Genomic DNA, 14,850 nt, shown 5'->3' with positions numbered 1-14,850 from the left:
ACTTTAATAATCTTGCAATTCGATCCCAAATCCAATATTTAAACTTAAAAATCAGCATGCTGATATAAATTTCCAGCATTGAAATTTCATACTGAAATAATACCATCACATTTGAAAATTCACAATTGAGTCTCAACTTTTGAGACTATTTGAATTCCATCACCAAATCTATCCAAATTTGCACTTTGATCCCAAATTACTTATTTAACTTAAAATTCCAGCATTACCTATTAAAATTCATCATTGAATACTTCAAATCTCACATTTATACAATAATATTCCACAATTCTCAAAACTTGTAAACTAGCCCTTTTTCTTATCCAAGCTTCCAAATTTATCTTCGAATCATATAAAACACTTCTAATATCAATTCTAGACCATTGAAAATTTGTTAACATTTTCCCCTAATTTATTCTTCTATGGTAGAATATAATTAGTATACTAGGACTTGATTTTCATTCAATTTCAAACATTAATTCAATCTCCTATGATCAAATTCATGCAATTTCAATCATCATAACATCAAATTAAATCCAATTTCAACCAATTTCCATAAACCCTAACTTGATCAAATTGATTATAAGCATTTCTACTTGATTTTAATTATCACAAAGGCTTGTAAATTAATCTACAACCCTAATAACATAAAAATCATCCTTTAATTCTTCAAAAACAAACATGTTCTTCTTGAACCCTAATCATGAACATCATCATCCAAACATGTTTTCCATGAACTATTTATACCAAATGATAGAGAATTTCAACTAGATCAATTCTCTATTTAATAGCTTAATCAAAAAATAAATCGAATAAGCTTAAAAATGAATTCAATTTTTTTTCTTACCTAGCTATGGTGGTTCACGTTTGGGGCTGGAAGATGCTACAAATTTCTGTTTTTTCTTCAATTAATATCATATTACACTTGGCTTTATCTAATATAAATGAATTTAAAATTCAATTGATGTAAAATTATCATTTTGCCCTTAATGAAACATGATAATTTCAACTTGTCATTGGAATTTCTTCCATTTTAATATTTCAAAGTCAAAGATGAACAAATAAAAATCCAATTTCCACCTTTTCCCTTGCAATTTTTTTGAAAATTACAATTTAGTCACTAAAATTCACAATTTTGGATTAACATGGAAAATCGACCTTAATTCCACTGATCCGTGTTAAATTTCAATGTTATAAATTATGAGAATAATATTTCCAAACTTTATCTAGCATCCTTCAAATTTTCATGAAATTTTGGTTCGATCCGACTATCCGATTTCTATACCGAACTTTATCGTTTTTTATTTTTTAACACAAATCCCGTACCAAAAATTTGATTACCACGAAAATTCTTGTTTTAGGCCAAACTGTTAATTTTCATACTAAAATATATAAAATTTCAAAATTACATTTTTTGTTCCTTGAACTTTTACAATATTTATATTTTAACCACCAAACTTTTAAACCTTTCATTTTAATCAGTAACCAAAATTTGGGGTATTACATTTTTAATGGCTTAATATAAAAATAAGTGCCTAAACTATAGTCAAAATTAATTTTTGGTGTCTAAAGAATTTTTCGCTAAAAATAGGTGTCTAAAGTTTTCTTCGTTACACTTTTAGGTGTCTACTGTTAAAAAAACCGTTAAGTGTTACGTGCATATTTAAAAAATATTTTTAAATAATATTTTATTTTTGATAAACATGACACGTGTCACTTAACGGTTTTTTTAAACGATAGACACCTAAAATGTAATGGAGAAAACTGTAAGCATCTATTCTTAACGAAAAATTCTTTATGAACTAAAACATTTTTCGATGCATTCTTTAGGCACTCAGTTTGTATTAAGCCTTTTTAATAAATAAATTAAATTTTTTTCTTTTTTTAATTGAAAATAATTTTTTATTATAGAAAATTAATAAAATAAACGATAGACACCTAAAAGTATAATAAAAAAACGTTAGGTATCAATTTTATCGAAAAAAATTTTAGACACTAAAACGTTTTTTGAGGTATAATTTAGGCATTTATTTTTTTATTAAACCTTTGATAACTTAAAATTTGTTTCTAAAAATTAGATGGAATGGATTAAATAATATCCTAAACCATCTATTCGTATCCACTACCGTAAAGCATTTTCTTAATAATTGTTATGTGACATCGAAAACAATGCATCAAGAAATATAAAAGGGAATATGTTGATTATGGTTTATGATACTATGGAAGACATCAACATAAATTTATGCATCCGGTCATTCTAGCAGGCTTGGCCTGTATAACTTTTACCTTAGTAATGGGCTCCGAGTTTCCAGCCGATAAAGGCTTATCACCTGTTCCCCAGAGTATAGTTCCTTCTTGAGCCATTTTTACCCATCAGCCCACTTCGTCTTTACTACTTTTCGTCCCACAAAAAGAAAAAAAAAATCAAAAACAATAATTACAATAATAATTTGATACCAAAAAAAGTTATAGATTCAATCAATTGATGTATTTTTGGTTTAATTATGGAAAAATGAAAAAAAAAATTAACTAGGTAATGTTAGAACCCATCAAGCGACTTCAGTAGTTAAAAGGAGTATTATTCTTCCTTGTGATCATGGATTTGAGCAATTATGTGTGTAGGATGTGCATGTATTGTTAATGATTAAGAAATATTCTGAACATATACTACACTTGTAACCATCCCATCATAAAAATTAACCATTTAATAATTTTACATGCGATGAAAGTAGTGGTTATTATTTGAACTGGACAAAAGACAAAAATAAAACACATAATATATTAAAATAATGTAAAAAGATCAAAACTCGAAATTTATGTTTGAAAAAGCAAGAATCAGTAAACTATAGCAGCGGTTTGAAAATTTTAAAAGTAAAAAACATAAAATTAATATGGAAAAAATCATGATTCGACCAAATTATTATTGGTAGTTGAAAAATTCAACCCATCTTATTTTCCAGCCCAATAAGAAAAAAAGGCAAACCCACACACAGATCCGTAGAAAAGATGAGAACGAAAAAACTGAATGTGTCTGCTTTGTTATGACTGTTGGCAGAACCAAGCATCAATGCATTTGGTTGTGATTTATGACTACATGTTAACAGATGGAGACTATGAACTGACCCCACAGTCTAATTTCAAAAATTGAAGGCATGATGAAGGCCTAGGACCCTGCACATTTTACTGTCTGAAAAAAAAAAAGAGATCACAAACATCTTTAAAGTTAGTTTTGGCGTTTCATTGTACAAGACAAAGTCATGATGGGGTGGACAAGAAAAACAAGAAACTAAAAGGGAAACACACAAAATTAGATTTCATCATTGGCTTTCCGGTTGACATTAGTGTACTCACCACTGTAATCATTATGCTCTCAAGAATAATAACTTTTCTATGAAACCTTAGATCATGTTAAAAGTGTACTTGAAATTAAAATATTAGAAGAAATCGAGTGCTGCACTTATTAGCAAAACAGAGAAATTAGATTAATGACTGTTGTTGATTCTTATTTATAAAAGGGAGAGATCGAAAGAGTTCGCTTGTGAGAATGATGGAATGGAAGGGGACAAGAAGATGGGTGTTTAGTGATGTAAAGGGTATGTAGTTTCGGTTATCCAGTTCATTAAATTACCGAAACCTGGTCTGTCTTTTTACTAATTTCAAGAGTTTGGATTTTTTAGAAGATACACATCATATCATATGTTAAAAGTCAAATAATTTAGGCACAAAATGGTGCTTTGTCAAAGTAAAAAATTAGGCACCTAATTTTTGTTGAAATTGGATAATGGGATAATTAATTTTAGTCATTGTAATTTAGGGTATTTATAAGATTAGTCCTTAAGTTTCAACTATAAATACCCTAGCTCATTTAGCTTTAAAATCATCCTAAAGCATTCTAGTTTTCTTATAATACTAGAGAGAATTTAGAGAGTTTCTTGAGAGTTGTTTTCTCATTTTTATCAAGAGAAAATTATCATTGTTTTCTCCTTGGTAGATAGAGAGAAGTTGTAATTCCTATTTTCTCATAGTGAAATTCTTCTACCGTTGCCCGTGGTTTTTACCCTATATTATTTAGGGGTTTTCCACGTAAATTTTGTGTTTTCTTTATCTTCATTTTTATTTTCTCAAATTATCAGTTGCGATTTTGCTCTATCCGATAGCCGTCTTCCGCAACAATTGGTATCAGAGCTAGATTAGAGAGTGTAATATCTGCTTATTGTCTTTGTGGTTGCCACCAAAAGGTGGATCCTCCAATATAAGAAAATAAGAAGTTATTACCCATTCTTTGAAGGTTCTAGAGAACTATTCACGATAGTGAAATAGTGAGAGCTATCCGTAAAAGAAGCTATGGCAACGAAATTTGATATTGAAAAGATCAATGAGAGAAATTTCTCATTGTGGAAATTGAAGATGAAGGTCATCCTGAGGAAAGACGGTTGTCTAGCAACTATCAGTGAAAGGCCAATGGATTTCATAGATGACAACAAATGGATCGAAATGGACGGGAATGTTATGGCAAACTTTCATCTAGCATTAGCAGATGAAGTATTGTCAAGCATCGAGGAGAAGAAGACAGCTAAGGAGATATGAGACCATCTCACCAAATTGTACGAGGTCACATCGCTGCACAATAAAATTTTTCTTCAGAGAAAATTGTACACTCTCCGTATGCCAGAATCTACTTCAGTGACGGAGCACTTAAATACACTGAATACTTTATTTTCTCAGCTTACATCATTAAGCTGTAAAATAGGAGAACAAGAACGTGCTGAACTTCTACTTCAAAGTCTACCGGATTCGTATGATCAACTCATCATCAACTTGACAAACAGTAATGTCACTAGTCTAGTCTTTGATGATGTTGCAGCTGTTGTTCTACAAGAAGAAAATCGGTGCAAGAACAAAGAAGACAGACAAGTAAATCTGCAATAAGCAGAAGCGTTGAAAACGATGACAACGATGAGAGGGAGATCAACAAAACGTGGCCAAAGCAGCAGTCACAAACATGGTAGATCGAAGTCGAGGAGCAAGAAGAATTTAAAGTGTTACAACTGTGGAAAGAAGGGTCATTTGAAGAAGGATTGTTGGAGTCTAAATAAAAACTCCAATCCACAAGGCAATATCGCAAACACTTCAGATGATGGAGATGCTCTATGCTGTGAAGCGTCAACCACCGTGGAATGAAGAAAACGATTTGCAGATATATGGCTCATTGATTCGGGAGCAACATATCACATGACCTCAAGAAGAGAATGGTTCCATCATTATGAACCTATCTCAGGAGGACCTGTTTATAGTTGCAATGATCATGCCTTAGAGATTGTTGGCGTGGGAACCATCAAAATGAAGATGTATGACGGAACAATTAAAGTTGTTCGAGATGTGCGGCACGTGAAAGGCCTGAAGAAAAATTTATTATCCTACGGATTGTTGGATAATAATGCAAGCAAGATTGAAACACGGAAAGGAATCATGAAGGTGTTCTGTGGAGCGCTTGTGGTGCTGAAAGGCGAAAAAATAGCTGCGAACTTGTACATGCTGAAGGGAGAGACTTTGGTAGAAGCAGAAGCCTCTGTTGCCTCATGTAGTTCAGATTCGGCAATGCTATGGCATCAGAAACTTGGACACATGTCAGAACAAGGAATGAAAGTCCTTGTGGAGCAAAAGCTACTTCCAGGCTTAACAAAGGTATCACTTCCTTTGTGTGAGCATTGCATAACAAGTAAGCAGCACCGGTCAAAATTCAACACATCAAATTCTAGAGGCAAAAGTGTTCTAGAATTGGTTCACTCTGACGTATGGCAAGCACCAGTAACGTCCCTAGGTGGAGCAAAATACTTTGTCTCATTTATTGATGACTACTCCAGGAGATGTTGGGTGCACCCTATTAAGAAGAAGTCAGACGTGTTTTCAACTTTCAAAAACTTCAAAGCGTGGGTGGAACTTGATTCTGGAAATAAGATCAAGTGTTTCAGAACATATAATGGAGGAGAATGCACAAACGAAGAATTTGATGACTCTTGCAGGAAAGAAGGCATCAAAAGACAGTTCACAGTGGCGAACACTCCTCAACAAAATGGAGTGGCAGAGCGGATGAACAGAACCTTGTTAGAAAGAACAAGAGCAATGTTGAGGGATGCAGGCCTAGAAAAATCATTCTGGGCAGAAGCAGTCAATACCGCCTATTATTTGGTGAATCGAGCTCCATCAACTGTAATAGAGCTGAAGACACCAATGGAGATGTGGACTGGAAAACCAGTTGATTATTCAAACCTCCATGTATTTGGAAGTATTGTGTACGTGATGTACAACTCCCAAGAAATCTCAAAGCTGGATCCAAAATCCAGGAAATGCAAATTCTTGGGGTATGCTGATGGAGTCAAGGGGTATCGCTTGTGGGATCCCACTGCCCGCAAAGTGATCATCAGCAGGGATATTATCTTTGTAGAAGATAAACTACAGAGAAAAGAAGACGATGATAGCACTGAAAAGTCAGAGACTACACAGATACATGTGCAAAAGGAGGTTGAAGAAGGAGATTCTTCTGAAGCAGAACCAGCACATGATGAACAAGAACCAGAGAGTTCTGAAGCTCCAACAACTCGTCAATCAGATCGTGTGAGAAGATGTCCCAATTGGCACTCAGATTATGTTATAAAAGGAAATATTGCATACTGCCTTTTAACAGAGGACGGTGAGCCATCAACAAACGAGGAGGCAATAAACAGCTCAGATGCTTCACTATGGATGATGGCGATGCAAGAAGAAATTGAAGCCCTTCATAAAAATAATACATGGGACCTTGTGTCACTACCACAAGGAATGAAGCCAATTGGTAACAAATGGGTCTTCAAAATCAAGCGAAATGGTGACGATCAAGTTGAGAGGTATCGTACAAGACTGGTGGTCAAAGGATATGCTCAAAAAGAAGGTATTGATTTCAATGAAATATTTTCTCATGTGGTTCGACTAACAACAGTTCGAGTAGTTTTGGCAATATGTGCTACATTGAACTTACATCTAGAGCAGCTAGATGTTAAAACAGCTTTTCTTCATGGAAATCTTGAAGAAGAGATTTACATGCTCCAGCCTGAAGGTTTTGAAGAAAAAGAAAAGAAGAACTTGGTTAGCAGGTTGAACAAATCTCTGTACGGTCTAAAGCAGGCGCCGAGGTGTTGGTATAAGAGATTTGATTCCTTCATTATGTGCCTTGGATACAACAGACTTAATGCAGACCCTTGTGCTTATTTTAAGAGGTCTGGTGATAACGATTTTGTTATATTGTTGTTGTATGTGGATGACATGTTGGTTGCAGGACCCAACAAAGATTATATTGAAGAATTGAAGGCACAACTGGCTAGGGAATTTGAAATGAAGGACTTGGGATCAGTAAAAAAGATTCTAGGGATGCAAATTCATCGAGACTGAAGTAATAGGAAGATTTGTCTTTCACAAAAGAATTACTTGAAGAAGATCTTGTCACAATTCAACATGCAAGATTGTAAGCCAATTTCTACCCCTCTTCCTATTAACTTCAAATTATCCTCCAGTATGAGTCCTAGCAGTGAAGAAGAGAGGATGGAGATGTCTCGAGTACCGTATGCATCAGTAGTGGGAAGTTTAATGTTCGCTATAACATGCACAAGACCAGACATTACACAAGCAGTGGGAGTGGTTAGTCGGTACATGACGAATCCAGGCAAAGAGCATTGGAATATTGTAAAGAGGATCCTCAGATACATTAAAGGGACCTCAAATGTTGCATTATGTTACGGAGGATCAAACTTATTAATCAATGGTTATGTAGATTCTGACTATGCAGGGGATTTGGATAAAAGCAAATCTACTACAGGATATGTGTTCAAAATTGCTGGTGGAGCTATAAGCTGGGTTTCAAAATTGCAGTCAGTTGTGGCTACGTCCACAACAGAGGCAGAATATGTAGCAGCTATACAAGCCAGTAAAGAAGCAATTTGGTTAAAGATGCTATTGGAGGAGCTTGGGCACAATCAAGAGTATGTCTCTCTGTTTTGTGACAGTCAAAGCGCCTTTCATCTAGAAAGGAATCCAGCATTTCATTCAAGGACAAAGCACATACGAGTTCAGTACCATTTCATTCGTGAAAAGGTGGAAGAAGGAACGGTAGATATGCAGAAAATCCATACCAAAGACAACATAGCAGATTTCATGACGAAGGCAATCAATGCTGATAAATTTACCTGGTGTCGATCCTCCTGTGGCTTGTCAGAAACGTAAGCAATATGAAGGTACAAGGTAGAAAGAATGGTGTGAAGATATGATTATTCCAATCAAATCTTCAAGTGAGAGATTGTTAAAAGTCAAATAATTTAGGCACCAAATAGTGCTTTGTCAAAGTCAAAAATTAGGCACCTAATTTTTGTTGAAATTTGGTAATGAGATAATTAATTCTAGTCATTGTAATTTAGGGTATTTATAAGATTAGTCCTTAAGTTTCAACTATAAATACCCTAGCTCATTTAGCTTCAAAATCATCCCAAAACATTCTAGTTTTCTTATAATACTAGAGAGAATTTAGAGAGTTTCTTGAGAGTTGTTTTCTCATTTTTATCAAGAGAGAATTATCATTGTTTTCTCCTTGGTATATAGAGAGAAGTTGTAATTCCTATTTTCTTATAGTGAAATTTTTCTATCGTTGCCTGTGGTTTTTACCCTATATTATTTAGGGGTTTTCCACGTAAATTTTGTGTCTTCTTTATCTTCATTTTTATTTTCTCAAATTATCAGTTGCGATTTTGCTCTATCCGATAACCGTCTTCCGCAACATCATATTTGAAAGCAGATTAGGCTCGATCATTTCACAAATTATTGGAGTAATCCTTCATCGTTATTATTAATAGAGGCAAAGAATAAAACAAGTGCAAGATTTATGTCCTTTGGCTGTTGCTGGTATTTATTGATTGCATGAGATTTTCCTCGGTCTACAAGATGGGGAAAGAGGCAAGTGGCATACCCCTCATTTGCTTAACATAAAATATGAAACACTTGATTTAGAGTTGAGATAATTCATAATCTCTTTGCTGACCGTTTTGTTTGTATTAAGATATTTTTAATGTTCGAACAAAACTTAGATACTTCACGCTCGTAATATAAAGATGATTTCATTAAAATATTTCTGTTTATGTAAAGTTGAAATGTCCTCAACAATGATGTATCTAGAATTTTTTTAGAATGGTCACGAATATATTAACAATACAAGAGTTTTATATGAAATGGACACAAATATAATTTCAAGATAGACACCATCAAAAATTTCATCCTATGACTCTAGGGGTATGAGATAATTTTTATCTCATTCTCCAACAAAAGTGGTTTTGTTTCTCTTTCTCAAGTTTCAAGAGGACTCTGTTCCTCATCCTTACCAGAGCACTTAAATATATTCCTCATCCTTACCAACAACTTTCTACTTAAATAAAAAGTGGTGAATTGTCTTCAACCACCATAAGGCATAAACCACCTTATCTTTTATTGGACATCAATGGAAACACTACTAATGTTTTGGTTTTGGTATGTATCTCTTTTGCTATATGCTCAATTTTTTAAAATGAAATTTTGTATTATTTGAGGCTTCATACTCGTACGTACACATGACTCGATATCATTTTGTTTATAGAAAACCGCTAGTTTTATTAAAAATAGAAAATATCCAGAATTATAATGAAGATTTACAAGCATAATCGTAAACCTAAACTAGATTATAATTAGGACATTTTCCTATAACCATTGACACAAAAACTAATTGCTTATATCACACAAGGACCAAAAAAAATTAAAAAATCTAACCTATGTTCGAACAAAATAAAAATACGAACAAATCTGACTGCATCGGCAAACGAACCATAAAAGGGGATGAAGCTACTGAAAGTCACCGACAAATTGCAAAGTAGAGTCAAACGACGTGAGAAAACTATCGACGAACGCAAAATGTGTATCCAAATCAATCTGAGGGTCCAAAGCAAGAAAGATCAACATGATAAGAAATAAGCGCCATCATAATCAGTAGTGCCGATGTCAAATCCAACCATGAGAAAAAAAATAAACGAAAACAACAGAAAAAAACCGTAAACTACCAAAAGGTAGAAAAAAACGTGTCATAAAAACAAAGAACATATTACAAAAACATAATTATTCTTGTTAAAAACTAAAAAAGAAATAAGGCAACCGACGGACGGCAACCAACATCTAAACCGATGCCGCCGTCGGTTAAACAAAATTAGAGAAGAACAAGTTGGATTAATCAATGAAATTGACACAAGTAGTAAAGAAAGAAAAAGGGAAAAGAGAGGAGAAGGAAAATAGCTGCTAGGGTTTTAATTAAGCATGGCTTACACATGACTCAATTTTTAGAAAATGTGTTGTAATGTTGGATACATATATATTTTATTATATGTGGAGTAAGTACATACTGTAAAATTCTACAATGAATAATGTTATACACACTATTAAGTGCCTTCGATGCTACAGATCTCTGACCCTACAAACCTCAACTGACATAAACTTTTGGTGTTGTAAGCCTCCAACAATTCAGACTTCCAGTATTATAGGATTCCGACGTTACAAGCTTGACACACCTCCGATTACATTTACGCTTTCTTGCTTTAATCCAACTACTTTCCACTCACATCTATATAGAAGAATTGTTATGTTCAGTCGTCTCGCACCCAGTAACGAACGCATGGTTTTATGTTAAGGGAATAGACTTGATTTTTTAAAATTTTAGGGGACTAACTTAAACTTATAAAATTCAAATGGATAGAAAACAGATTTTCAATAAAAAAATACATAAAATCTAAAATATATAATAATTTTAAAATTTAAGGGGCGACTGCCTCCACCCGTCCCCTTCGCTCCATCTCTAATCGCACCCATATCATAAATAGACAATGTAACAGATGTTCAATTGCCGATGAATGATTGTTAATTACATATGTATCCAGCTTGTGAGCCTATGACAAGGCATGTAAAAGTGCAACAGCAACACAAACATACGTACAAAGAAAGGAAAAAACAAAGCACAATTGGTCGGATGTTAAAACACCTACAAGTAGAAACTGTTTCAATCACAAAAAATGCTGCCCTTTTACAGTTAAGATGTTAAATTATAACACAGTATTCATAACAGTGACAAAAGGGGTGTGTCATTTTGGAAACCATTTCAAGGTTTGGTAAGATGGGAGTTATCAGTTCAAATAAATTAGGGGAAAATGTGGAGGAGTAACAGAAGTTTTACTCAATGTCACACCCATTTTTTTATGATAAAATAAGCACGCACCCAACCAAATAGAAGTGGGGTTTCCTTTAGTTGCTTGGTATGTGTCCAATCTAACGGTCGAATTGGGAAAAAGAAAGAAAGAGATCCGGTGGTTGAGAAAAAAAGGGAAACTTGGGGTTAGGGTTTTTGCATCAAGCTTTCAATTTTAGCTGCTGTTATTCCCCTGGCTCATTCACTCCTTGTGAATGAAGGTGTTTGACATGTGCCTCAGAGAATTGGTTCGATGACAAGTTTGCTTTAACTTACAGTCTAACGCATCCACGAAAAAAGGCAAGCAAATCCAACGTGTCTGCATTTTTCCTTTTTTCTGTTTTGCATAATGATAATAATCATTTAAGTTGTTAGCTTTAGCCAAATGTCATTAACATAAAATAAAACTCCAACCAAACCTATTTAGTATTCTTTAAACACCCTACGGGTATAAATTCATTGTCAATCACATTTTTTTACCAGTAGACAGATGGCAAATGTTCCTGATCTCAAGATCTTTAAAGAAAAATATATTTTTGGGATGCCATGATTTAAAAGATTTCAACTTCACACATTAATGTCAAACGATCGTTTTTCGAAATAAATATATTGTGGACGGCCCACCGGAGGAGCACTGCGCAGTAGCACGCTACCTCTGGGATGGTGGGGAAATCTTACCAATGCCCTATATATATATATATATATATGGAGTAAGTATTTACACAGACAAAACAGTAAAGCAGGGGAAATTATTGCAGTAACCCTTTCTTAGATTGATGGTAAGAGTTGTATTATTATATTTTTCAAGAAAACACCCATATACCAAAACACACTGTTATCAAATTTTAATAGTGAAATTTGTAAATAAAGAAGCAGGCATGCCCTGCAATCCAGATGTTGCTGTCAGGCTAATCGTTGAAGGCCTTAATTTTCGCGTTATATCGATATTGAAGATGTACAAATTCGTAAGATTGATTAAGCACTTCCTTCTAACGACCCAGCGATGTAACAACCACCACTAATTAAGCCCTACAAATCAAAGAATTAAAGACTTTTGATTGTGTGATTTCGTTTTCAATCGTCTGTCGTGGGAATAAAACCTGATTTAGTTTGGTTGGTTTATTGTTAACCATGCTCCCCTCTAATTTTGATAGCTTAGCCGTGTATTCTACACGACTATGAAATATAGGGAGATCACTATACAAAATATTTGAGGACTTTAAAAATATGGGTAAACTGTAAATTTAATACCTCAACTATCATTTTTGTTCCATTTTGGTCACTTGACTATTTTTTTTAAATAATACATGAAGTTACGTTTTGTTTTCATTTGGTTTCATTTTTTAATCGCATGTGACAAAAATGAAATCAGAATTAATATGGTTTAAAAAAATAGTTTGGCAATCAAAACAAAACAAAAATTATAGTTGATATATCACGTGCGATTTATCCTAGAAATAATACTATTTTAAATGAAAAATATATTTTTTGAAATATGGTATATTTAATACAAACGTCGGGATACAAGATTTAAATATAAAATCTATTATTGTCGTGTTCACTTTTTTTTAGAATTTATATAGAAGTACTTAAAGATAAGCTACTATAATTAATTAGTTATTATTTCGAATATAATTTTAAATAATTTTTTGAAATAAAAGTGAATAAAAATTACATCAAGCTCGTAAATATGAAATGCCTTCAATGTCCTTGATAAGAAGGTGACGAAACGGCGGAGGAACGATGTCAAGCAAAGTAACACCGACAGAATCTGAGATTCTTGATTTAGCAAGGGCATCAGCTACATATTTATTGTAGTGGCTTGACCATGAGTGTGCAATTATATTTATTTTAATAGGTAGACGAAACACTAAATACGTGTTTCGGTCCCTAACACCATATATATATATATCGCTTTCACTAGTGTCAGTTGGAGGCATGATGTCAAGGATGTGGCTGACGAGATAACTGTCCACCAAAAAAGATAAAGCCTCTATTCCTCATCCTGTCTCTCCAAATTAACAAGATTGTGTTGAGGAAAAATCTGGATCAAGGGATGAATGCGATATCGGAGAACTCCTAAGTTGGAAATTCAAATATCATCCCAAACTTGTATTAAGACACTATTTACAATTGATCAAGTCACATATGTCTAAAAGAACTCCCAAAAATTGGAAAGGGAGTGCCAAAACGACGAGCACATAAGTCGGTGAATCGAGAGAGGGAATATATCAGTTACCTTGTACTTTTTGGCGTAAGAGAATGATCTATCTAATAACAAGTTTGGTTCTGTTCGTGCAAACGACGAATACCCAATCCTCCACGATCAAGCGACTGACATTTTCTCTCAATTAACTAGTGAGAAAGAGGATTTCATGGCCGAAGAGCCCCATATAAAGTGACGAATAAGTTGTTCAATCTGATTGCAAACACTATTAGGAAGCATAGTTGTTTACATGGAATAAATGAGAACAGATGCAAGGACCGATGGCAAGCGTGATTCGGCTAGAAGTGGAGAGGGATCGTGACGCCCAACCATTAAAAAACACACGCATTTTCTCCAAAATAAATTCATAATCAGAATCGTGCGATCCGATCATTTTGAACCAGAAAACCTAGATATTTTCCAATCTCATTTACTTGTTGGAACCCTAAGCGATCGCTCATTACTTCCCTCATGGAGGAACTCGTATTCAGAGAGAAGAATATTGTTGATTTCCGTTTATTGACTTTATGGCCAGAGTAATGTCCGAAGCAAGCCAAACCCGAGTTGATCGCATTTGTATTTGGTATGTCTGTCTGAGCATATAAGATCAAATCATCTGCAAAGAACAAATGCGAAACAAGTATTTCATCTTTGACGAACTGAAAGGCCTCCCAAATTTGTTTATTGACATTGTCAGAGATACCATGCCCTAGTCGCTCATAGTTAGGACAAATAAATACATAGAGATGGGATTACCTTGACGAATGCCTCGTTTCGATCTAAAGGATTCCGTGAGTTCTTCCTTCCGTTGAACTTGGAAAGAGGAAGAGGTCATGTAATGCATAATGATATGAGTCAAATTTGACGGAAACCCAACATCACTTGAAGAATCACGAATAAAATCCCACCGTCATATGTCGAAAGCTCTTAATAGCCATCCAGCCCTTCTTGCCTTTAGAATGCCGCATACAATGAATAATTTCTTGATTCAGAATAATATTCTCCGTGAAAGATAATTACAATATTATAGATAAATACTTTAAAAAATTTAAACCAAAATAAATATCTTAAAACCTAAAAATAATAATTAATATTTTTTAAAATCTAGAAATAAAAATAGAAGTTCTAGGTTTAAAGTTACTTGTTATTAGAGATGGACATGAGACCTGAACCAAATGCGTTTTGACCCGACCCGACCCTTTTTTATTAAAAAAAATCAATTTCGTTCAGGTAGGGTCGGAATTTTTTTTAAGGTGAAGTTTGGGTCGGGTTGGGTCAGGTTCGGGTTTAAGGTGAAAAATAATCGACCTGAAAAAAATAATTGTACCTTATATATTTAGAGATAATTATAATAATACCCCTCTATATA

Source organism: Hibiscus syriacus, unplaced genomic scaffold (genome assembly GCF_006381635.1).
Source record: "Hibiscus syriacus cultivar Baekdansim isolate YM2019G1 unplaced genomic scaffold, ASM638163v2 tig00116997_pilon, whole genome shotgun sequence".
In the NCBI taxonomy this organism is placed as follows: Eukaryota; Viridiplantae; Streptophyta; class Magnoliopsida; order Malvales; family Malvaceae; genus Hibiscus; species Hibiscus syriacus.
This window is presented reverse-complemented; position numbering follows the sequence as displayed.